Source organism: Panthera onca, chromosome B2 (assembly GCF_046562875.1).
Source record: "Panthera onca isolate mPanOnc1 chromosome B2, mPanOnc1 haplotype 2, whole genome shotgun sequence".
Classification (NCBI taxonomy): domain Eukaryota; kingdom Metazoa; phylum Chordata; class Mammalia; order Carnivora; family Felidae; genus Panthera; species Panthera onca.
In genome coordinates, this window is record NC_138343.1 from 142326981 (window position 1) to 142351321 (window position 24341).

General features: G+C 42.5%; 2 long non-coding RNA genes across 4 annotated transcripts in view; one reads left to right on the forward strand and one right to left on the reverse strand.

Moving 5' to 3' along the window:
- Positions 1 to 4238: 4238 nt before the first annotated feature.
- LOC132667806 (uncharacterized) lies at positions 4239 to 8629 on the reverse strand. Its single transcript, XR_009605379.3, has 2 exons — positions 8340 to 8629; positions 4239 to 4430 (listed from the first exon to the last, which is right to left on the reverse strand). It is a non-coding gene; the product is annotated as an uncharacterized LOC132667806 (long non-coding RNA).
- A 59-nt stretch (positions 8630 to 8688) lies between these two features.
- Positions 8689 to 24341, forward strand: part of LOC132677644 (uncharacterized) — a 28494-nt gene continuing 12841 nt past the window's right edge. For 2 of the 3 annotated variants that reach the window (XR_013555840.1, XR_013555839.1), the window contains exons 1-2: positions 8689 to 8797; positions 10957 to 11043. This is a non-coding gene — a long non-coding RNA (uncharacterized LOC132677644). Of the gene's footprint in view, positions 8798 to 10956; positions 11074 to 24341 lie in introns of all 3 variants that reach the window. The other variant, XR_013555841.1, reaches the window with a different exon arrangement.

The following is a 24341-nucleotide window of genomic DNA, read 5'->3' on the forward strand; positions in this document are numbered from 1 at the left end:
TATTCTCTCAGCCGTTCTTTGTTTTGTAACATTGACGGTTTTGATGACGCCAGGCCAGGCCAGTTGTTTTAGAGAAGGTTTCTCTATTTGGGTTTGATTGAGTAGAATCAGGTTCCACTCATTTGGCAGAAGCACTGTATAACAGAGATTGTGTCCCTCTTGGTGCATCACTAAGGAGGCCTGTGATCGCAGACTGTCCCTTTTTTAGGGATGGCTGTTTTGATCACGTGGCTAAGGAATTTTCCAGATTTCTCTTAAGTTCTGGTTATTTTTGAATGCGTGCCAGATGTTATATACAACATTTTTAGTGATAATTTGAGGCTCTGCATGATGTTGTCTTCCTCTAGAGAGGTTTCCCTCTTGTCCTCGACAGACAGCTGGGTAAGGAAAGATCCTGACTTTGTCAGAGAATGAGATGGTTCACAGCTGGGCTCCAATCTTTTTTTTTTTAAGTTATTTATTTATAGAAAGAAAGCACGAGTCAGGGAGGGGCAGAGAGAGTGGGTAAGAGAGAGAGCCCCAAGCAGGCTCTGCACTGCCAGCTCAGAGCCTGACACGGGGCTCGAACATATGAACCGTGAGATCATGACCTGAGCCAAAGTTGGACGCTTAACTGACTGAGCCACTCGGCACCCCTGGGCTCCAGTCTTTTTTTAGAGTTGTCTATTTTTGGTTTACTCTTCTTCTAAGGATCTAGCAGTTGTGGTCCCAACCAAAACCTGAGGGTGCTGACAAGGGCTCTTCCTCCGGGGCAGACTCAGAAATGCCAGTTATAGTGTTATGCCCAGAATTCGTGATCCTCAAAGACCACCAGGGAGCTGAGTCCGATGCAAAAGCAAAGAGCCTTTATTCGAGCTAGCTCAAGCTCATTCCCCTACCTGCACCGATGCAGCGGTGAGATACCGGAGAGAGACAGCGAGTTTCAAAAGCACAAAGGTTTTATAGGGGCCTAGGGGTAGTCGGTGAGGTAATGGTCGTGGCCTTAGCTGATTGGCTGGGGAAGGGTCAGAGTCCCGTTACTTAGGTTGCGGGCGTGGTTTGATCGGGAAGTTACCCAAGGGGAGGAGGCGTGGTCTGAGGTTTGAGCGGGAATTTCTTTCTGCGGCCATGTCGGGGACATAGTCACTCAAGATGGAGGACACAGAACAAGATGGAGGACACAGAACAAAATGGAGTCAGCCGGCCTAGGTCTGCTCTTTCAATAGTCCTTAAGCCCTTAAATTGTCAAAAGCTCTGCTCATCTTCTTAACCTGTCAGCCACTGTTTTTGCTTTCTAAATCTACAATTGCCTCGAGGGTAGAAGTGGCCCCAGATGTTCTGCTTACTTCTCTTGGGTTCCCACGGCTTTCTTCTCTTAGCTCTGAAGACACTCAGTGCCTTGGGAGAGATCTGACACCTTCAAACCCACTTTTATTATATTCTGTCTGGGTTTCCTAATTGTTCTTGGTAAGAGTATCGCAAAAATATCTCAATTTTGCCAGTAGTGGAAACTCTACCACCATTAAAAAAAATAATACTTGATCTTGGGGTGCCTGGGTGGCTCAGTCAGTTGAGCGTCTGACTTCAACTCAGGTCGTAATCTCCAGGTTTGTGAGTTTGAGCCCCGCATTGGGCTCTGTGCTGACAGCTGGGAGCCTGGAGCCTGCTTCGGATTCTGTGTCGTCTTCTCTCTCTGCCCCTCCCCCGCTCATGCTTTGTCTCTCTCTCTCTCTGTCTCCTTCTCTCTCTCTCTCTCTCTCAAAAATAAATGAACATTAAAAAGTTTAATTAATCTCATCTAAATTGCTTAGGCTGTGTGGGAAATCCCAGGTAAGGTCACTTTATGTAACGAGAATACATAGCGGGAAAAGTGACAGTGCATGCAAAACAACGAAAACTGTTATGTACATATGAAAACGGAGCTTCCGAAACTTGAAATTCAAGCGAAGTCTTTTTCAGGGGTAGCAAGCTCATTTTACTGGACTACTACCACCTAGGTGGTAAATGTGTTTAAATCCATGGTTTTGTCTGCATGCTGGAATTGCATTTCACAACTATGGACTGTTCTTTTACGTTTCTCAAAAGCAGAAAACCCACAAGGACTTTGTTATCAGATAAGAGTATTTTCTTCTTCGACAGCTTTAGCAGCATTAAATTGTAAGCCAGGAGAGAAAAAATACAGTTTTGTGTGTTCTTTCAGAAGTACAGTGTCTCTGTAATATAAAATGCATAAACATTTAATTCGGTTGTGTAGTAAAGCTGTTGGATTTTCCAGGAAAAACCTTGTTTAAAATAGTTGCTTGTCTTGTCTGATCACACAACGGAGAATGTGATCATGGAATGTACATAATCCTTTTACTAGTTTTCCTTCATATGTGATAGCGGATTATAAGAGATACCATTTTGCACTAACAATTCAGAATGACCAAATGAGATTTCCAATTAAGCATTCAGAGTCCTTGGGCACTGCCCTTACAACATCCCCTAAGAATGCGCGTTGCCACGAATCATGGGAGGACAGAAGGCGGGGGAGTTTTCCACCTCAAGCCCTAAGAACAAACTGAAAGCCTCATTTGTATTTTTGCAAGTTACTTTGGTTTCAGCTAAGAATGCTAGATCAAGAACTTTATTTACAAAATCTACTGACTATTTTTATTTAGTACCCAGAAACAGTAAGAACTCAAAAATATTTAAATGGTATATTTACAGAATTACTGTAAAAGTATAGGTTAGACTGTCTTGTTGATAAGTCGGTGAAATTGATTGTATTGTTTTTAAGTGTGGGGCGACTCAAGTATTTATGGGAACATTATTGTGTCATGTCAGAATCTTTGGTCCCAAGAGTTTCTTTGGCAGCAGGAAGCTCATTTATCTGTGTTCCCCATATTTCAGGGCCTTGGAGCCCACTGGCTAACATCCTGGGTCCTATGTCCGAGTTCTGTGTGGTGAAGCGGGTAACTTATAAGGGTTCTTTTGTTAGCCTTGCACTGTCGCGTATTGAATTCAACTGGATGAATTGTGTGAGGCTCTTTCCCAGAAGCTCAGAGGCTCCGAAAAGGGGTTTAGGATTGAGTGGCTTCCAACATCAGCCTAATTGCTCTGCCTTCGGATCCTGCAGAGCCTACCCGATGCAGCCTTGCTGGTCTCAAAGAGTCGACGTGCTGACTTAGGTGTTCTGTTCCTAGGGAGTGTTCGGTGCGGTCCGACGTCGGTATCAGAATCGTTTAGCAGGTGGCATGTAGTGTCTCTTAACACCGATTCTTGAGTCAGTGAATTAACCGAAGCTGAAGAAGGAATACTGGTGAAACATAATGCCTCCTTTTCCTGGGCTCTGGGGAGGATCAGGTTTGGGGGTAATGCAGTCAACAGCCACGGTATTTCTAAACACCATAAAGAACATGTTGCTAGACCTGCTCAGGTACTAAACGGTACCATGCTTCAAAGAACTAATTGTCCCTCCTAAGTGCAGTTATTTGTTAATGCTAGTTTCGGATATTTAAATAGTATACTTTGAATTTTACAAAAAAGTCTTTCCACTTTTCGCCTCCAGATGGTCGTGCTTTACGATTACTATGAAATCAAGACTCTCCACCATTGTTATCAGTTCTCGACGTCTGCCGGGTTTTGGCTAAACCCCCATTGCTGTTTATGGCGTTTGTGCACACCCTGGATTGTTCTGCAGGAACACAAACCGAAGTTTGAGGTGCAACTTTCAATTGCGGTAGTCTGAACTCTGTGTAGGGGGGGACCCTGTCTGTCTCGTTCAGCCTTGGGTCTTGAAGTCCTAGGAGTGAGATAAATGTTTGCAGAAGGAATGAAGAAATGAACGCATGGAGAAAAGGAAATTATTAGTGGTCTCTGACAAATTCCAGATTATAGACGCGTATGTGGTTTTTATCAAGAACTATAAGCTCCCCTTTGTTCTCCCAGACAGCAATTCAAAATATTTAGTTTTGCTTAATTTGGAAGCTCTTGAAGGGTAGGGAGAGATTCTATCTTCAAAAGTGCTGCATTCTGCGTTGGGTATGTCTTGATGCTTATGAAATCGTTTTAAAATAACATGATATGAGGCTAAAATAATGTGATATGAGGTCAATAAGCTAAATGTCAGGATTGGTCAGACCATAGTATACACGCTGTGAGACTTTTCCACCCGGTCTGATTCATTATAACTTACGGTACATTGTCAACTTTCATGCTCATAAACTACCTCTTGTTAAAATTACATTTTCAACCAAAGCAAGTTATGGGACATAAAATTCTCATACTGTAAGAATTTTATTTATTTTTTTAAAGTTTATTTTTTTACTTTGAGACAGAGAGAGAGAGAGATTGAGAGAGAAAGGGAGGGGCAGAGAGAGGGAGAGACAGAATCCCAAGCAGTTTCCACACTGACAGCGCAGAGCCCGACGTGGGGTTCGAACTCACGAACCATGAGATCGTGACCTGAGCTGAAATAGAGTTGGACAGATAACCAACTGAGCACCCAGGTGCCCCAGGTATTTTATATCTATATCTATATCTAATCTATATATCTATCACACACTATATACAATTTTATTATATATGTCACACTAAAAACTGATCAATTAAAAGATAACTCTTACTTAAACTTGAAGCTTTAATACTTCATGATTTTGATTATATAATACTATTTTACCATTGTAATATTGGCCAAAGCCAATATTAATAATAATAAAATCCATGACTGTGTTCTTAAAATCTAGATATCTCCTAAATTTCTGAATAAGAATGGATAGATTATAAAATTGTTCTTACCAATACCAAAGTAAATAAGATACAAACTGGTTATAGTCATTTTCATGAAAAGGCACAATTCTGGCATTTCCCCCCGGTGGACACAAATTCTCATTCATGCTTTGAACTGCCCACTTCATGTAGCAGATGGCGGGAGAAGGCGGATGGGGTTAGCGGAACCATATTTCCCCCGGCACTGTGGATATGGCTCCTACTCCCCACCAGCCGCTGTCCCCGGGGGCACTGAGAGATTGGCAAGAATTGCTAGGGTCTGCCAGTGGCTCCTAATTTGCGGGGTCCAATTCTACCTTTTCTGTAACATTGGGAAGTATATTCTGGGTCAAAAAAGGATAAAGAAATCATCATTTATGAAAGAGCCCAGAGAAGAAACAACGCTAAGAGGTTTTCAGCTTTTTCAACTGTGTGTGTGTCTGCACAGTCCACTGCCTTGAGGAGCTTTTAAATAGATGATACCCAGGCCCCACCCGGGACCCGCTGAATCAACACACGTTCCTTGAAAAGAGTGTTGTTTAAAAATTACTTTTAGGAGGATCTCATAATGATCATTACGGGGCTGACAGAGCTTGCTAATTGAAGGGGGGCTGGGTTTTATTTATTCATTTCCAGAAGATGCAAAAGTCAGGGCAGCAACTTTCTGTGTTTGTTTGCATCGTGTTCCTAGCCACAAAAGCAGAGCCTGATATATGTAGGTACTAAATAAATATTCATGGAGGAAATAAATGACAAAGTATAAAGATCAGGTGATGTTTTCTCCCTCATGGCATAGACGTGCGCTCTGCCTTCTTCCTTCAAATGTACTAGTTTGATAGGCAAGATCTTGAGCCTTTCCTTATTGAATGCTATCTTTTTATGTTACTTTTCTTTATTTTGGAAAGAATAGATAGTGGCTTATGTTTTTTCTGACTCACAAATGAAAACAACTGTGTTAGGAAAAAGGTTTCGTGAATACTCTATAGATTGAATAGAGAACCACAAAACAGAAGTCTTCACGTTTTTGACCCTTCTTCCCCATCCAAAAATAAATAGATGATTCAAAGTCTTGTGGTCAAAATCTTCTTGATGCAAAGGATTAAGAATGATCTTGGATAAAGTAGGTTCCCTGTGAGGATATAGATATAGATATAGATATAGATATAGATATAGATATAGATATAGATATAGATACACACACACAATATGTAAAAAATCACATTAATATAAGGCAGTGACCTCATTGAAAAAATCTACTGACCAAACAGTATGATTTTCCATAGGACCCACTTTTCGGATACAGAAAGAATGGCTCGGCTGAGTCCAGTGGAAATATGTTAGCTGACAGGACTCTGATAAAAAGATTGTATGAAGATTATTAAAGTAATGACCAATATTTTACATGAGTGATGTTGATGCATTTATAACACTGTAGTCTTTAGATCTCCTAAAATTATGATAATTTCTACTAGGTATGCCATATAAACATATTTTACTTGTTTGTGATTTTGTTAGGAATAGTTTTAGCAGGTACCGCACAAGTAGTGAAAGTATTAGAAATGCCAAATTTGTGTATTTATGAGTCCTTTGTGTCGTTTGTGCTTAAGAAATTGGTATAGATAGGTTTTATTTGCCATTACATTTTTTTTTTTCCAAATAGAGGAAATGAGTTTTGTTTTGTTTTTGTTTTTGTTTTCAATGACCAGAAGTAGATGAGTCATTTCAGGGATATTTTGTTGTGGGAAACTGAATTTTAAGGAAATTTTAAGTGATTAATTTTCCTCGGAATCAGGGACATATTTGTCTACCTGTAGGGAAAAACTAGCATTGCAACCTAATGGATACTACCAAGAAAAAAAGAGAGAGAAAGCAAGGGAACGATAAATTACAAACGTATAAACTAAACTGTTCTCTTGACCTTCTGGAAAGAAGTGTCATTTAAACTGTTATTCTACTTCATTTATGTTGAACTAGCTCTATCCTTAATGAAATCCTGTGTGAAATATGTGAATATGGTCACTTTTCATTTTAAAGTGACACCAACTTTCTGAGGTTCTATATGGTCTAAATATGACCAGAAAAGCGGCACCAGCGTTAATCTTGAAAACCCAACTTTTTTCTTTTTTTATTAAAAAAAAAAAAAAAGTTTTTTTTTTTTTTTCAACGTTTATTTATTTATTTTTGGGACAGAGAGAGACAGAGCATGAACGGGGGAGGGGCAGAGAGAGAGGGAGACACAGAATCGGAAACAGGCTCCAGGCTCCGAGCCATCAGCCCAGAGCCTGACGCGGGGCTCGAACTCACGGACCGCGAGATCGTGACCTGGCTGAAGTCGGACGCTTAACCGACTGCGCCACCCAGGCGCCCCCCAACTTTTTTCTTAATGTGATGTCAGGGCTCTTGAAAATTAGCACGTAAACATAATTTCTGGAGTTAAGATTCCTGTTTCCTGATTCGCTTAGCTGACTCCTTGCCAGGCTCACGAGGAGGCAGTGTGGGGAGAGGGCCTCTGGAGCCAGCCGGCTGATTGTGGGTCCTGGCCCTGCTTTGGAATGGTTGTGTGACCTCGGGACACATTACTTAACCTCAGCGGCATGAGTTCCCCATGCACCGAGGGGATAACGACACCTCACTAAATCTGGGGCGTCCGGGAGGCTGCATGCCGAGCGCAGGGAGCTTAGCGTGAGAGTCTTCCCCACTTAGCTATCACCCTCCACGCTTGACAAAGCCTCACACGCTCTGGGCGCTAGCACTGGTGTCTGTTGCAGGTGTCCATGCCTGCAGCAGCCAGGATCCTGTCACGTTTGCTGGAGTCCACGTTGCACGTTCGTGGGCTGGAGTCCCACGGCACTGCCCGTTCAAGCCCTGCAAGGAAGGTTCCTTGCAGGATGTTCAGGAGGCATGAGACACGTCACATTTATATTGACTTCAAAAGCGGGCATTTGCGGGAGGGTCACAGATGAAAGTGGAGGAGGACTTTTGACACCATCTTTGACATCCGTCACCGAGGGTGAGGAGTAAGCCAGAGACAGCAGGATGCTGTCACCCGCGGTACTCAGACATCCGGCGGAGACGTCAAGCAGGTGCTCTTGCTGAGGCCCGCAGTGGGCAAAGGCAGCAAGGGGAATGAGCAGACTGATGGACCTTCCCCTGCTGTGGCTCCCCCACTGGGGGCTGTGCCTCACTCTGCTCATTTATTGAACAGACATTTATTGAGCACCCGCTGTGTGCAAGGCTGTGCTGATGGCTTGGGTAGCGCAGGGAACAATCATTCACCTGGTGCCCGTAGCCGGTGTTTTCTGTTATCGTGGGTCAAGTTCTTACAGAATACTTAAACTTGGAAGAAGAAAAGGTATCGTATGAATCTGAACAAATATGGAAAATTAAACAAATCTCAACACCCAGGGGTTTCTGAGGCCACACGTGCACAAAATTCTCCTGGAGTAGACCCGAGGGTGGCAATCGCTATGCCATCAACAGCGACATGACAGTGGGCATGTCGATTATTAATGTACTCCAGAGAATAGGTTTGCTTTTTGTGATTTGTTTTGGTTTCTGATAGTCTGTACACGGAATCCCTAAAGTTTTAGAAATCTTGACAATTCACTCACCTGACTTTAAGGGTCTCTCTTCCTCTAAAAATGTTTATTAGGTGTGTCAGTTTCCTCTCACTGCTGTAACAAATGACCACACGTTCAGTGACTCTGGAGCAGTACACGGTCATTATCTTAACCATTCTGGACGTCAGAAGCCCAAAATTCGTTTCCATTGGCGAAAATCAAGGTGTTAGCAGAGCCGGTTCCTTCGGGAGGCTCTGGAGGAGAATATATTTCTTTGCTTTTTTCCAGCGTCTAGAGGCTGCCCACGTTTCTTGGCTTGTGGCCACAGATCACTACGACCTCCGCTTCCTTCATCACATCGCCACCTCTGACTCTGGCCCTCCCGTTTCCCTCTTACAAGGTGCCTTGCGATTGCATTGGGCCCAGCTGCATCATCCGGGATCCTCTCCCCATCTCAAGAGCCTTACTTCAATCACATCTCTTTTCTGCGGAAGCTGACATCTTTACAGGTGCTGGGGGTTAGGGGGTGGACGTCTTTGGGGGCCACCATTCAATCTTTCTCTTCTGTGCGGAAAGGTGTGGGAGTAAAATTCCACTGGATGACGTTGCCCTGAACGATGAAACGTAGCATGACGTATCGACGTCAGAAAGAAACTGCTCACCACTTTCTTCAGAAACCAATTAGTCAGGTGTTGATATGCTCATTTTAGAGAATCTGATATTCTTTTAATAGTCCGTCATGACTGATTATTAGTTTTGGGTCTGAAAATGCGAAAAGGTTGGGTACGGTTTTCTTAGATGCCGCTTATGTATATGCGGAGTCTGTATAAAGTTTGATTTTTGCCAGTTAAGTTAATTTTAAAGTAAGATGAAAGGCTGCCTAAAGGAGCGTACGTGATTTCTTAGCAAGCAAGTCCTAGCTTCCATTCTGTCCTCTCATCTCTTCAGTTTTCCTCTCCTGTTTTCCCACCGTATCGTCTGGTCCCCTCACCGACTCCTTCCTCCTTGCCGAGCGGTACCCGCCCCTCTGCAGCTCTTGGCCGGCGGCCTCTCCGCTCTCGACCCCCAGGGCCTCTGAAGCTTCTGATCCAGCTCTGACCTCGCTGATGGGGCCTCCAAACCCACGCTCTCCTCCCTCCGCCACAGCTCCTCGCACGCCTCCACGACAGTGTCTCCCCACAGCCCACCCCGACTGGGCTCCACACCCGCAGCTGCCACGTGGCTCCCTGCAAATCGGCAGCCCCCCCCCCCCCCCCCCCCTGTTTCTGCCCCGTCAGAGGCAGGGTGGGCTCCCGACGGCTCCTCCTGCGTTTGTTGTGCAAGTGGGAGCTTTGTGAGGGCAAGGCTTTTTCGTGACAGCTGTTATCAGGTCTAGAAGAGTAGTGCCCGGCATGTAGCAAATACACGGTGTACATTTGTTGCCCAAACGACCCTCAACTTCATCTGTCGGTGACCCTTTTGCATGGATTTTTCTTAGGGCGGTTCTTTTTTTTTTTAATTAAACATTTTCTTTCTTTTTTATAATTTTTTAAAATATTTATTTTTGAGAGGGAGAGAGACAGTGAGAGAGAGAGAGAGAGAGAGAGAGAGGGAGAGAGGGAGGGAGGGGCAGAGAGACGGAGACAGAGGATCCGAAGCAGGCTTTGTGCTGACAGTAGAGAGCCCGATTTGGGGTTCGAACCACCAACTGTGATATCATAACCTGAGCCCAAGTCCCATGCTTAACTGAGGCACCCACGCACCCCAGCACATGGAATTTTAAAAAATCAATTACAGCGGGGTGCCTGGTTGGCTCAGTCGGTTGAGCATCTGACTTTGGCTCAGGTTGTGATCTCATACTCCATGAGTTCGAGCCCCACATCAGGCTCTGTGCTGACAGCTCAGAGCCTGGAGCCTGCTTCAGATTCTGTGTCTCCCTGTCTCTCTTCCCCTCCCTGACTCACAATCTGTCTCTCTCAAAAATAAATTCACATTAACAAAACAAAACAAAACAAAACAATTACAGCAAAAACTAACAACCAATACTTGTGGATTGCTTCTGAAACCCAGTGAGACCTATTTTATTTCTTACAAGAACCTTGTGATGAGGCCGGGGGAACATATTGTCCCATCCCCATTTTAGAATTGTGAAAACTGAGACTCAAAGAGCAATTAATTAGTCCAATTTCTTCACCTAAATTTGATTTCATCTTCTCTCAATTTGTTAATTTACACACTTCGCTTCATCTGTAATCTCTCAGCTTTGTCTCTCGCGACTGTCTCTTACTTTCAACCCTCACCCTCTCTTGCCTTACTGTCTCTTGTCTAGACAACTGGAAGTGTACCTTCCTGTTTTCAGTCTTATTGCAAATCTATTTTGAAGCTCTGCTAGAATTTTCTTCAAAAAATACAAATCAGGGGGCTCCTGGGTGGCTCAGTCAGTTAAGCGTCTGATCTTATTTTTGGCTTAGATGATGATCTCAAGGTTGGTGAGTTCGAGCCCCACATCAACTCACCATGTGAGTAGCATGGAGCCTGCTTGGGATTCTCTCTCTCCCTTCCTCTCTCTCTCTCTACCCCTTCCCCAGTCTTTCTCTGTCAAAATAAATAGAAACAAAAACAAAATGGCCAAAATACAAATCTGATGTCATTCCTTTCTGAAAAACGATTTCTCTCTCCTCCTTCCCAGATTTCATCCTTGCCCAGACATTAATACAGAAGCTGGAACGAAACAATTTCTGCAGTCCAGACGCAAGAGCAAAGAAAAAAGAATTTGGTATACACAATTTCCTACGTGGAACACATAGTATGTTTTCAATATCTTTTGGAAGTACTATGTTATTTCTCTGCATAGTTATTTAAGAGAGGCAAACTGCAAATGGCATTCCTTGTATGTGTATAGAGGTGTTAATGTAGCAACAGCGAATACATCTATCCATAAGATACAGTGAACTCACTTCTGTGTGTCTGGTCAAAGGCAATAGTTCTCATTCAGTATTGTTCTCATGTTAAAAATTAACATTCATCAGACACACATTATGTGCTGGGATGGTCTTGGATGACCCATCAGGCTGAGCTAATCTACTGAATAATATTGCCTAATTTGTAGACCTTGGGGAAATAAACCCCTGATTTTTATTGCTTCAGTGTCTGATGTTAAACAAGTTCTAGAACAGCAGGCTAACCACAGGCTGGAGCCATAACATTGCTTGATGAGCTGTCAGTGCACTGATGCTGAGTTCTTGAGGTGCCACCGCCACAGCCCGCATGTCGGGGGCCCGCCCTGAATCTCCTCCAAACGCAAGAATGCCTGTAATGTGTTTCTTTTAGGTTCAGCTGTCAAGGAGCTTTTTCAGTCTACTAGTTGATGTTTAAAAACTCCGCTCTCATTTTCTGATAGATTTTTAAAAACAAGATAACTAGATATAGCTCTTTGAAGATAAATATTGAGAACTCTGTCGACTAAATTGATTCAGTTCAGCATTCTGGAAAATGGTATGGCCTGTCATTTGGGGAAGCTTTTAAATTTCTAAGGACTTTTCCTAAAAGGAATCAGAATAAAAGATGTGAAGTAGACACCTTATATTTTCTATCGATTATAGTAGTTTTTCACTCACAATTCAGGGACCCTGCTGGTGGTCGAAGCATTAAAATTTACCACGGCAAGATGGCAGCCTGGTGATATGTCTGTTTAGAAACTCAGTGTTCTCTAAACACGTATGTTTGCATTTCCTTTGTGTTATGTGCAGAAAAAGAGAAACAGTTGTGAAATGAAATGCAACACACTAGACACAGTGGCAGTGTCTGAGAAGTGCACCTTCATAGCATTTAATGAACGCATTTCACCCTCGGCCGTGTGCCCAGATTATGGAACAAGCTGGACTGGAGAGGGGGCGGGCAGAACACAACTGTATGCTTCCCCCCCTGGCTTGTTAAGCCCACTCTGTGGACCTGTTTCTCCTTGCTTCCTGAATGAAACGGACAGATTCTTGGCTTTTCTGATCAGTCTTTATTTACTTATTTTTGTTTCATTTTAGTTTTGAGAGAGAGAGAGACAGAGTACAAGCTGGGGAGGGGCAGAGAGAGAGGGAGACACAGAATCCAAAGGAGGTTCCAGGCTCTGAGTTGTCGGCACAGAACCTGACGTGGGGTTTGAACTCGTGAACCTGAGCCGAAGTCAGATGCTTAACCGACTGAGCCACCCAGGAGTCCCTCTGATCACTCTTAAGATACTTAAACCTCCTGTTTTAATATTAAATGAATCTAATGCAGTGCAATAGTCAGAACTTGACTCTCATCCAGCTGGAAGCTTCTTCCGTCCTGTGACTCAGCCAGCTTTGGGTTTGGTGGTCTACAGTGGGGTGGCTGAGGGCTGGGGGTGGTGTGACCGGCTCTTCCTCTTTTCTCCCAGTCTCCCCAACTTGCTGTGAAGCCTGTTTCTTACTCCTGGGGGGCTAGGTGGGGATAGGGAAAGCCTTCAGAGGCATGGGGCTGTGGTCTGCCGTCAGTCCCTCTGGATGGTGGGTGTGTGTCTCAGCTTTTCCTCTCTAGGAGAATTTTTTTTTAATGTTTATTTATTTTTGAGAGAGAGAGAGTGCAAGCCAGGGAGGGGTAGACAGAGTGACAGAGGGAGACACAGAATCTGAAGCAGGCTCCAGGCTCTGAGCTGTCAGCACAGAGCCCGATGCGGGGCTCGACCTCATGAACCGCGAGATCTTGACTGGAGCTGAAGTTGGACACTTAACCGACTGAGCCACCCAGGCGTCCCTCAAAGAGAACTTTTGGGAGTTCCTCAAAGATCCCATGAGGTAGCTGGCTGTGGTTGCTTTGAAGCCAAGCTGATGAAAACAAACGTGCTCTGAGTGGCTCTCAGGGCTGCGGGAGACGTGCAGTCGATCCCTGAACGTGTGTTTGAACCATGCAGGTTCACTCACACACAAATCTTTTTCAACACAGTACAGTAATGTAAATTGTATTTTCCTTATCATTTTCACAATATTTCCTTTTCTCTGGCTTACTTTATTACCAGAATACGATATTTAATACATAAAACATTAAAAAATACGTGTAAATTGACTGTTTTTGTTACCGGTAAGGCTTCCAGTCAATGGCAGGCTATTGGTAGTTAAGTTTTTAGGGAGTTAAAGTAATACATGGATTTAAAAAAAAATGTTTATTTATAAACAGTGTGAGTGGGGGAGGGGCAGGCAGAGAGAGGAAGAGAGAGAGACAGGCAGGGAGGGAGAGAGAATCCCAAGCAAGTTCAGTGCTGTCAGCACAGAGCCCAACACGGGGCTTGATCCTCTGAACCATGAGATCATGATCTGAGCTGAAATTAAGAGCCAGACCCAGTCCCGCATAATACATGGATTTTTGACTGTGGGGGGTTGGTGCCTCTGATCCCCACGTTGTTCAAAGGTCAACTGTACTGGGTGCTGTGCCACTACAGGCTGCCTGTTGTAGCGACCGGCTGAGCCATGGCTGGGAATTTCACCTGCGAGATGCCCCAAGCCACCAGGCTGTTGGTCAGAGGGGCTGGTGGGAACGCGGGAAATGGTAGGTCCTGTCTGAGAATGTCCCACGGGGTCGGAATGCTCTTGTTACTGGGACTTGTCGCTTATGACAGGGTGTGTCAATCCATTCTTTACTGTTTGGTGATACTTCTTTCAAGTTTGCAATAAACCCTTCAATAGCATTAACTCCAACTCCGAGGAACACAGGTCAAACTCCTGAGTGGTCAGCTGGCAGCCTCTTTCCCGCCTAGACCCTGCACAGAACACCAGTAACCCCCAAACAAGCCCCGACCAGAAGACCCGACTCCCAACAGCCTCAGAGGGCGAAGAGAGCAGCCTCTCCCGGGCCTGCACGTGGGCACCTTTCCACCTGGACAGCAGCTCCCACCTGCTGCATTCTTCTTGGCCTTTGAGTCTGGGCCTAAACTCTGAAAACAGAGTCCTGTCTGCCCTCCCGTGCATGACTGTATTAGCGCAAAGAAGCTAAACCAAGTGGCATTTTATAAGTTTGCCTATGAAGCTTTGAATAACTTCGTTTTATCCAACAAGGTAATCTGCGAAAAACAAAGCACTGGTTAGCTGAATTGGTAAACTCACTTTTGAAAGGAATTTCTTTCAGGTGAAGTGAGTAGCAGCATCTGAAATAATATATCTTATTGGTTCATCTTATAAACACACGTGACTGAATGTTAGAAACTCAGGAAAAGCCAAAGCCGTGGGCAAGGTGTGAAAAATAGGTTGACGCAAAAATATTCTTAGCTGTGTGAAAAAAGTGACCGAGGTATTGGTCATTCGGGCAACAATTGTTCATTCAAAATGTGACAGATGAGTTGAGGTGAATTATAAGCACATGTGCCTGCAAATTAAGGGGTAAATGGAAAACAGCAAAGTGAAGTGAGCTTGATGTCCTAGCTCGGTTCATGTTTAAGCCTATGCCAGCATCATCTGGCTAATCCGGCCTCCGTTTATTCATGCAGTGGACATTGGTTGGTGCTTGCTCTGTGGACACTGGGAATTCAAATGCAAAGTGCATCTTGGTCCTCATGGACCAAGACTAGTGGTAGAAACAGGCTAATTAACAGTGCAAACCCCATGTGACAGTTGCTAAAACTGAGGTAAGACCAACTGCCAGCAATGGACTTTTGGCCCCGGAGCCAAGCAGGCCACACTCATCTGCCAGGATGACAAGAAATGCTGTTGGAGGGAGGATGCTTATGAGCTGCAGACCGTGGTGAGCCATGGTTGGCCTGTTCTCATGCCATCGCTGTGCCCATGGCTGGGGAGAATGGCCACTGACTGATCCTTGTGATTATATACGATGCTGTCCAGACAGCCATCCTCTGACCCCAGTGTGAGTGAACAGCCTTCCTGCAGTGGTAGAATATTCTGATGGAATATAGGAGGCACCATAGTTTCTCCAGTCACTTGGGTACGGGCGTGGGTAGGGGAGCCGACAGCAATCCCAATCTGTTAGCTGTGCTTGGTAAACATGTGGCGAGACTTCCCACACCATAGAGACCCAGCAGACTGGCCTGCCTCCTTGGCCAGGGCAGTTTTAGATAACAGGATCGCTCCAGACTTTCTGTTGGCCAGCTAAGGGATTGTCTGCCTGCTGGCCAACACATCATGTTGAATATGGATCAATACCAATGGTCAGGTAGAAAGATCAGTCTCCTACACACAAAGCGAGAAGGATGGTTGTTTATGATGTCCCAGTGAACACAGTGACAGGCCTGGCTATATTAGTTTGCAGGCCTAGTACGAAACTTACTAAAAATGTCAAGACCGTAATAGCGGAGCATTACATCAAGTTTGGAGACCTATAAGCAATGGGCTCTGTGCAGCTGCCCCCAGTTAGTGGACTCTGACCCTGTGACCTCTTTTCTTGGCTGGATCTGGATTGATGGCCTCCGGTCTGTCCTGTGATGTCTCTTTCGAGTGATGTCAAGGCTGGACTCTTAGTCCTTGTGGTTGAAATGGTGTGAAATACTGATGGGATGAGGAGTCCTTTGAATTTAGGGAGGTGAACTGAGAGGTAAGGACTCATCCTTGAAGAGTGGCCTTCCAGAGATGGAGTTGGCCCCGTGTGGAACAGGACCACCGGAACTAGACTAGGCTTCACACACACTGGCCTCAGCTGAATGTCTAAGGCAGTACAGTCGGTCCTGAGTGCCGAGGGGCAGATCAGGGCTGGAAGCCAGGGATCCACCTGTTACACAGTTGCAGCTACAGGGCATGGGCCCCAGACTGCAATCTTGCCAGGGGAGGACCTGGTACTTACCCTACTATGCAGGTGCTCATGCGCATGAAATAAGGCAGGACTGAGCTTCCTCTTTCAGAGGCTAATGCCAGTTCTGGTTCATCCCTGTAAGCACTCCCAGATTGTGATGGTGAATGGGGAAGCTGCTCTACACTGTCTCTACGTTTTCCTCCCTCGAGTGTTCTTCAGGTGCGGTCTCTGTGCTGTCAGAATGCTGGAGCCCAAGGAAGGGACACTCAAACTGAGAATTTAAGGATGAGAAGTTTGCTAAATAGGCAAATGCACATACCTGTGTGCCGTGTATGTTGTGTGGGGTGGGTGGGTAGTGGAGGAGATGAATATGGGCAAGAGAAATAACAGGTGCGGAAGTACGGAAGTAAAGCAGAGCAACTAAAAATCAGGAGGCTGTTAGTAATTGGATTTGGTAAGAACAAAGGGTGCATGTGGGTTAGTCATATGGGAAATGATGCTGGAAAGATAGGAAGGTACCAGATCAAAGAGAGCCTTTATATTCTACTAAGGAGTTTGGACTTTCTACTTTGTACATAATGGTAAGACAATGGAGGATTTTCAAGGGGAAAGTGACACAATCAGATATGAGTTTTGATGGGTTGCTGTAGCAAAAGTGACAGGTTGTAAGACTGGAGGCAGGCAGTTGCAGTGGTCTAGAGGAAGATGATAAGAGAGGTAAATCTGTTGGGTTGAATGACTCTGCTCATGGGATTATGCCAAAGGGGGTCTGAAGCCACAAGATGGTAGAGCCACAGACAGAAGGAGCCTGGATACTTCATTTATTTTTTGGAAGAGAGCTGCTCGAGAGAGTCACTTTCCCAGGAACATCTGAACTGGGTTTTGCATAAGAGTAATGTAAAGTTTTATTGGTTTTAGGCCATTGAGATTTTTGGATTTTATAAGTATTTTTTTGGCTTTTAGCCTATATTGATGTAGAGAGGTAAGGAAATCAGTGGTACTACCATTAATCCAATATAGTGAAGACAGAAAGGCACCGATTCAGAAGGTGAGGATGAGGTTGGTTTAACTATGTACTGAGTTTAAGAGACCATGGGATAGCAAAATGAAACTTGTTGAGAAACCATTCTCCACGAGTCTCTTGAGTTTCTGCACATCTTGAGAGCAAGGCACTGACTGCTCCTTGTTTCAGACTATCTTTTTAGGGATGTTTGTGTAGCAAACAATCTAAAGAAACTTGAGCAGCTTTTGAAGAAAAAGAGTGTCTCCCTCTGGAACAAAAGAGCATGCTTGCTGCCCACGGGAAAGATCTGCATCCTCCAAGCTCAGGGCTCCTCTCCTATGAGGTGGTCCATTGCATGTGCGAGTCTCACTTGGCCTTCTTTATTTGCCGAATGGGAACTGGGGCTCTGGGAACCAGCGCAAAAAGGTTGATGTTCTGGGTACTGCATTTGCTGCGAGTAATGCACTGCCTTTCATCTCTGTGTCTTTTAGCAGCACCCACGAAACTCTGGCAGGAAGGAGATAAATCTCAGGTTCTTCACAGTTCTGGACAGAACCAGCCAGAGATGGTTAGAAATCCAGATTGGGAGTTCAGAACTGGGGTCTCATTGGAGTATAGGTGGGTTGAAGTCCCAGGTGCTGATTGGGGAGGTTGGGTGGGGGTGGGGCGAGCAGGAATGCTACTTGAAACACGAGAAAGACGAGAACGTGCAAGAACAGCAACTATTAAGAGAGAAAGGAAGAAGAGATTGTGAAGCTGACCCACACAGAGAATCTGACAAACAGGAACTTCTGCTTCCAACACGAGTGGTTAGGAACGTTAATTACTGTAAGATAAGCACTCTGGATTTGAAACTTGAGAGATCACTGGAGATTTTAGTATGACCAATTTCAGGGGGTGATGAAGACAGCATCCAGATTTCCATGGACTGACAAGCCAGCAGGAGGTGGGGGTGGGAGGGCAAGCCCAGCCCGTGTAACCAGAAGAGGATGTGAAGGAAAGGACAGAGGGTCATAACACATGAGGTGTCTGGGGTTTGGGAAAGGGCTTCTAATATGAGATACACAAGCACGCACATGTGCACCCACACACAAATACATACACACGTGCACATATGTGTGGCTGTAACTTACCTGGTAGCCTAGGTTTTCTAGTCTGGCTCCAATTTACTTCTCTAAACCAATTTCACACCCGTTTCAGCACGAAATACTTGGGTAAGTCTAATAGGGTTACTCCCTCACCAAAATGTTTTGCCTGTTCCTACTTTAGTGCCAGTACAAACCTGAACCATTGTTCAAGGCGTATTAAAATCTCCCTTTCTTCACTGAGGGTTTCCCTGCTTCTCTGCAGTCTCTCCTCCCACAACACCACAGGCTCTTCTCTTTATCTCTTTCATGGCGCATAGACCCAAATCTTATAGACCAGATAGATTGGTTCTTCCAGAGGCAGGATATCGTAAGGAGTTGAGGCCCGGCTTGAGGATTAGACAGAACAGGTACCAGCTCTGCTATGCATGAGCAGGGCAGCCATTGGCAAGTCACTCATGTTTTCACACATTCAGTTTCCTCTGGTGTAAAAAGGGGGTTTACCCCCTTCTCTAGGGCTATTATGGTAAATGAAACGGATACGGAAAAGGCTTGATGTGGTGCCTGGCTTATAGTAAGTTGTATATAACTTTGTCCACATAGGCGCTCGTCAACATATACTGAGTAAATAAACATTTGACTTGTGATTACCAAGAACAAAATTATTTTTATAATTTTTGCTTTAAACAACTCTACGACTTTAAAAAATTTAAAAGGGGAAAAAGTGGAGAGAAGAAAACCATCATTTGTGTGTCTCCAGATGTTTATATTTTGTTAACATCTGTTTTTTTGTTTTGTTTTGTTTTGTTTTTTTTGAGGATCCAGCTTTCTATCTGGTATCCTTTCCTTTCAGCCTCAACAACTTCCTTTAGAATTTCTGGTCATGTAGGTTTCATGACCTGCGTGGTGGGTGATGGTGATGGATTCTGTCTTCTTTCATCTGAAACTGTCTGTATTTTATCTTCATTCTTCATGGATATAGAATTCCAGGTTGGGGCACCTGGGTGGCTCAGTTGATTAAATATGTGTGAGTTTGATTCACACATACGTGGCTCAGGGGTCACTCAGAAATATGGGTAGGCACTTTGGTGAAACCCTCTTCTGCGTTTTTCCTTCCAAGAATCCTCCATTCTCTTCAGTGGCATGATTACCATAGTTTCAGGCTTTTCTGGTCAAAGAGACAGCTGTTTTCAGTTAGTGCCCCCTCCAAGACCATGTACTCTGCATGGACTACATTTAGCCCCAGAAGGGAAGCCATGAACACAGGGAACTTACTTGTTTGCTCCCTTCCTCTCCTCCTCTGAGCTTGTCTTCTCCATCAGATTCGGTCTGCTCCACTCAGTCTCCAATTCATTGGGGTATTTGCTTTTTGTATTATGTCTGGGGCTTATACTTGTTTTCTGTGGGAAGTCCTCCAGTTAGGTCTTATTCTGTCATTGCTGGGCATGAAAATTCCTATTTGTTGTTTAGCATAAAAGATGATTTATCACATGAAGGCAAAAATATAACTTATCCATATTGCACTGGTCTTAACGGGAGGGTAGAAAGCTAGTCCAATCTTTTGGGAAAGCAGTTAACATCATATGTATTTAGAGCCTAAAATTCTTTAATGACTAATAGGAGGATAATGTTAAGCTAATTGCTACACTTTAGGTACTATTTATAAACAATACAAAGTAAGATGGGAAAATGCAAAACAAATTAAACATACCAGTTTATTTATCTATTCACCTACTAAAGGACATCTTGTTTGCTTACAATTTGGCAATCATGAATAAAACTTATACATCTCCATGTTCAGGTTTTTGTGTGGACCTAAGTTTTAAACTCCTTTGGGTAAATATCAAGGAGTGCAATTGCCGGATCTTATGGTAAGAGTATGTTTAGTTTTGTAAGAAAGTACAAACTGTTTTCCCAAGTGGCTGCACCATTTTGTACACTGGCAGTGAGTGAGAGTTCCTGCTGCTCCACATCCTTGTCGGCATTTGGTGTTTCAGTGTTCTGGATTTTGGCCATCCCAAATAGATGTGCAGGGGTTATCTCACTGGCATTTTCATTTGCATTTTCCTGATGACATATGATGTGGAACATCTTTCCACATGCTTATTTTCCATCTGTTTATATTCTTTAGTGAGGTATCTGTTCAGGTCTTTGGCCCACTTTTAAAATCAGGTTGTTTGTTTTCTTATCGTTGGGTTTTAAGAGTTCTTTGTATATTTTGGACAACAGTCTTTTATCAGACATGTCTTTTGCAAATATTTTCTCCAAGCCTGTGGCTTGTTTTTTCATTCTCTTCACAGTGCCTTTTACAGAGCAGAAATATTTAATTTTAATGAAGTCCAGCTTATCAATTCTTTAATGGATTATGCCTTTGCTGTTATATTAAAAAATTATTGCCAAACACAAGGTCAACTAGATTTCCTTGTGTAACAAGAAAGTTTTATAGTTTTGCACTTCACATTTAGGTCTTGATCCATTTTGAGTTAAAGAGTGTAAGGTCTGTGTCTAGATTCATTTTTTGAATGTGGGTGTCCAGTTGTTCCAGAACCATTTGCTAAAAAGGCTATCTTTTCTCCATTGTATTCCCTTTGCTCTTTGTCAGGATCAGTTGACTATACTTCTTATCAATTTGGATGCCTTTCATTCCTTTTCATTGTCTGATTGCTGTGACTAGGACTTCCAGTACTATGTTGAATAAAAATGGTGAGAGTGGACATCCTTGTCTTATTCCTGATCTTAAGAGGAAAGCTTTCAGTTTTTTACCATTGAGTATGATGTTAGTTGTGGGTTTTTCATATATGGCCTTTATTATACTGAGGTATGTTCTCTCTAAACCTATTTTGTTTTTATGATGAGTGGATGTTGTACTTTGTCAAATGCTTTTTCTGCATCTATTGAAATGATATATTTTTTTAATTCTTTCTCTTATTGATGTAATGGATCACATTTGATTGATTTGTGAATATTGAACCATCCTTGCATCCTGGGAATAAATCCCATTCGATTGTGGTGAAGGATTTTTTTTTTTTTTAAATGCATTGTTGGATTCAGTTTGCTAATGTTTTGTTGAGGACTTTTGCATGTATGTTCATCAAAGATATTGGCCTGTACTCTTTTTTTGTAGTGTCTTTGTAAGGTTTTGGTATCAGGGTAATGCAGGCCTCATAGAATGAATTTGGAAGTTTTCCTTCATCTTCTATTTTTTGGAATAGTTTGAGAATAGGTATTAACTCTTCTTTAAATGTTTGGTAGAATTTACTTTTGGGGCACCTGGGTGGCTCAGTTGGTTGAGCATCTGACTTCGGCTCAGGTCATGATCTCATGGCTCTTGAGTTTGAGCTCCACATCAGGCTCTGTGCTGACAGCTTGGAGCCTGGAGCTTGCTTCATGTTCTGTGTCTCCCTCTCTCTCTCTGCCCCTCCACTGCTCACTCTGTCTCTTTCTGTCTCTCAAAAATAAACATTTTAAAAAATTTTAAAAAAATTTACTTTTGAAGCCATCTGGTCCTGGACTTTTGTTTGTTGGGAGTTTTTTTTGATTACTGGTTCAGTTTTGTTGCTGGTAATCAGTCCATTCAAATTTTCTATTTCTTCCTGATTCAGTTTTGGGAGGTTACATATTTCTAGAAATTTATCCATATCTTCTATGTTGTCCAATTTGTTGTCATGTAATTTTTCATAATACTCCCTTATAATCCTTTGCATTTCTGTGGTGTTGGTTGCTATTTCTCCTATTTCTGATTTTGTTTGAGTTATGTCTTTCTTCCTTTTGATAAGTTTGGCTAAAGCTTTAGCAATTTTGTTGATCTTTTCAAAGAACCAGCTTCTGGTTTCATTGATCTCTTCTATTGTTTTTTGTTTGTTTGCTTGTTTTTCTATTTTGTTTATTTCTGCTCTCATCTTTATTATTTCCTTCCTTCTGTTAGTTTTTTTTTGGTTGTGTTTATTCTTTTTCTAGCTCCTTTAGATGTAAAGTTAGGTTGTTTGAAATTTTTCTTGAATTTTGAGGTAGACCTGTATTACTATAAACTCTCCTCTTAGAACAGCTTTTGTTGCATCCCTATTGTGTTTTCATTTTCATTGGTCTCCATATAGTTTTTGATTTCTTCTTTGAGTTCTTAGTTGACCCATTCATTGCTTAGTAGCATGTTATTTAACCTCCATTTATTTGTGTTCTTTCCAGATTTTTCCTGTGGTTGATTTCTAATTTCATAGCCTTGTGGTCAGAAAAGATGCATGAAATGACTTCAGTCTTTGAGAATTTGTTGAGACTTGTTTTGTGGCCTAATATGCGATCTATTTTGGAGAATGTTCCATGTGCACTTGAAAATATGTGTATTCTGCTCTTTTTAGGATGAAATGTTCTGAATATATCTGTTAAATCCATCTGGTTCAATGTGTTATTTAAAGCCACTGTTTCCTTGTTGATTTTCTGTTTGAATGACCTGTCCATTGATATAAGTGGGGAGTTAAAATTACTATCAATTACTTCATGTTTGTTATCACCTACTTTATGTATTTGGGTGCTTCTATGTTGGATACACAAATATTTACAATTGTTATATATTCTTGTTGGATTGTCCCCTTGATTATATAGTATCCTTTTTTGTGTCTTGTTCAGTCTTTGTTTTAAAGTCTATTTTGTCCAATAAAGTATTGCTACCCTGGCTTTCCTTTCATATCCATTTGCATGATAAATGGTTCTCTGTCCCTTCACTTTCAATCTGCATGTGTTTTTTGGTCTGAAATGAGTCTCTGATAGGCAGTGTATAGATGGGTCTTATTTTTTGTTTGTTTGTTTTGTTTTGTTTTTATCCATCCATCACCCTATGTCTTTTGATTGGAGCATTTAGTCCATTTACATTCAAAGTAATTATTGGCAGGTGTATATTTATTGCCATTTTATTCCTTGTTTCATGGTTGTTTTTGTAGTTTATTTCTATTCCTTTCTTCTATTGCTCTTTTCTCTCATGATGTATATCATGCATACACATGTATATCATAATGTATATACATGTATATCATGTATAAATGGTATACATTTATAGTATACCATTCAGATATACCATTCAGTCTATCACATCTTCTGTGTATAGCCGTTTATATTAAGTTGGTAGCCACTTAAGTTTGGACCCATTCTTTACTCCTCTCCTCCCCAAGTTTTAGGTATGTGGTGTTATTGTTTACATCCTTTTATTTTTGTAAGTTATTTGGTTTTTACAGATATACTTATTATTACTGCTTTTGTGCTTCCTACTTGCCTTCCTCTTGCCCTTTAACATTTCTTATAGGGCTGGTTTAATCATTAATTCCTTTAACTGTTTGGGAAATTCTCTCTTCTTCGATTCTGAATGATAGTCTTGCTGGATAGGGTATTCTATCTAGAGTATTACCTGCAGATTTTTTTCCTTTCAGCACTTTGAATATATAATGCCACTCTCTTCTGGCCTACAAAGTTTCTGTGGAAAAATCAGCTGATAGCCTTATAGGGTTTCCCTTGTATGTATCTGCTTTCTTTCCTCTTGCTTCTTCTAAAATTCTTTATCACTACTTTTTGCCATTTCACTTGCTGTGTGTCTTGGAGCGGACCTCTTTGGGTTGATTTTGTTGGGGGATCTCTGTGCCTCCTGCATCTAGATTTCTGTTTCTTTTCACAGATTTGGGAAGTTGTGAGCTATTATTTTTTCAAATAATTTTTCTGTCCCCTTTTCTTTCTCTTCTCCTTCTGGGATCCCTATAAGGATATTATATGGGATGTTATTACACTTGATGGTGTCCCTAAGTTCCCTAAGTCTTTTATCATTTTGCATATATATTTTTTTATCTCATCTGCTCAGCTTGATTTTCCATTACTCTATCCTCCAGGCCACTGATTCAATCTTCTGCTTTGTTAACTCTATTTATTCCATCTAGTGTATTTTTAATTCCAGATATTGTATTCTTCATCTCTGATTGGTTCTTTTTTTATCTTATTGTTAAGGGTCTCCACTCCATTTTTAAGTGCAGTATCTTTATGATCATTACTTTAAATTCTTGAACAGGCATATTGCTTATCTCTGTTTTGCTTAGGTCTCATCCCATGATTTTGATCTCTTCTTTTTTTGGGACATATTCCTCTGTCTTTTCATTTTGTCTAACTCTCTGTGTCTGTTTCTGTGTGTTAGGAAAGACAGTTATGTTTCCTGCACTTGAAAATAATGGCCTTATGAAGAAGAGATCCTGTAGTGTCCTGCCATGCATTGTT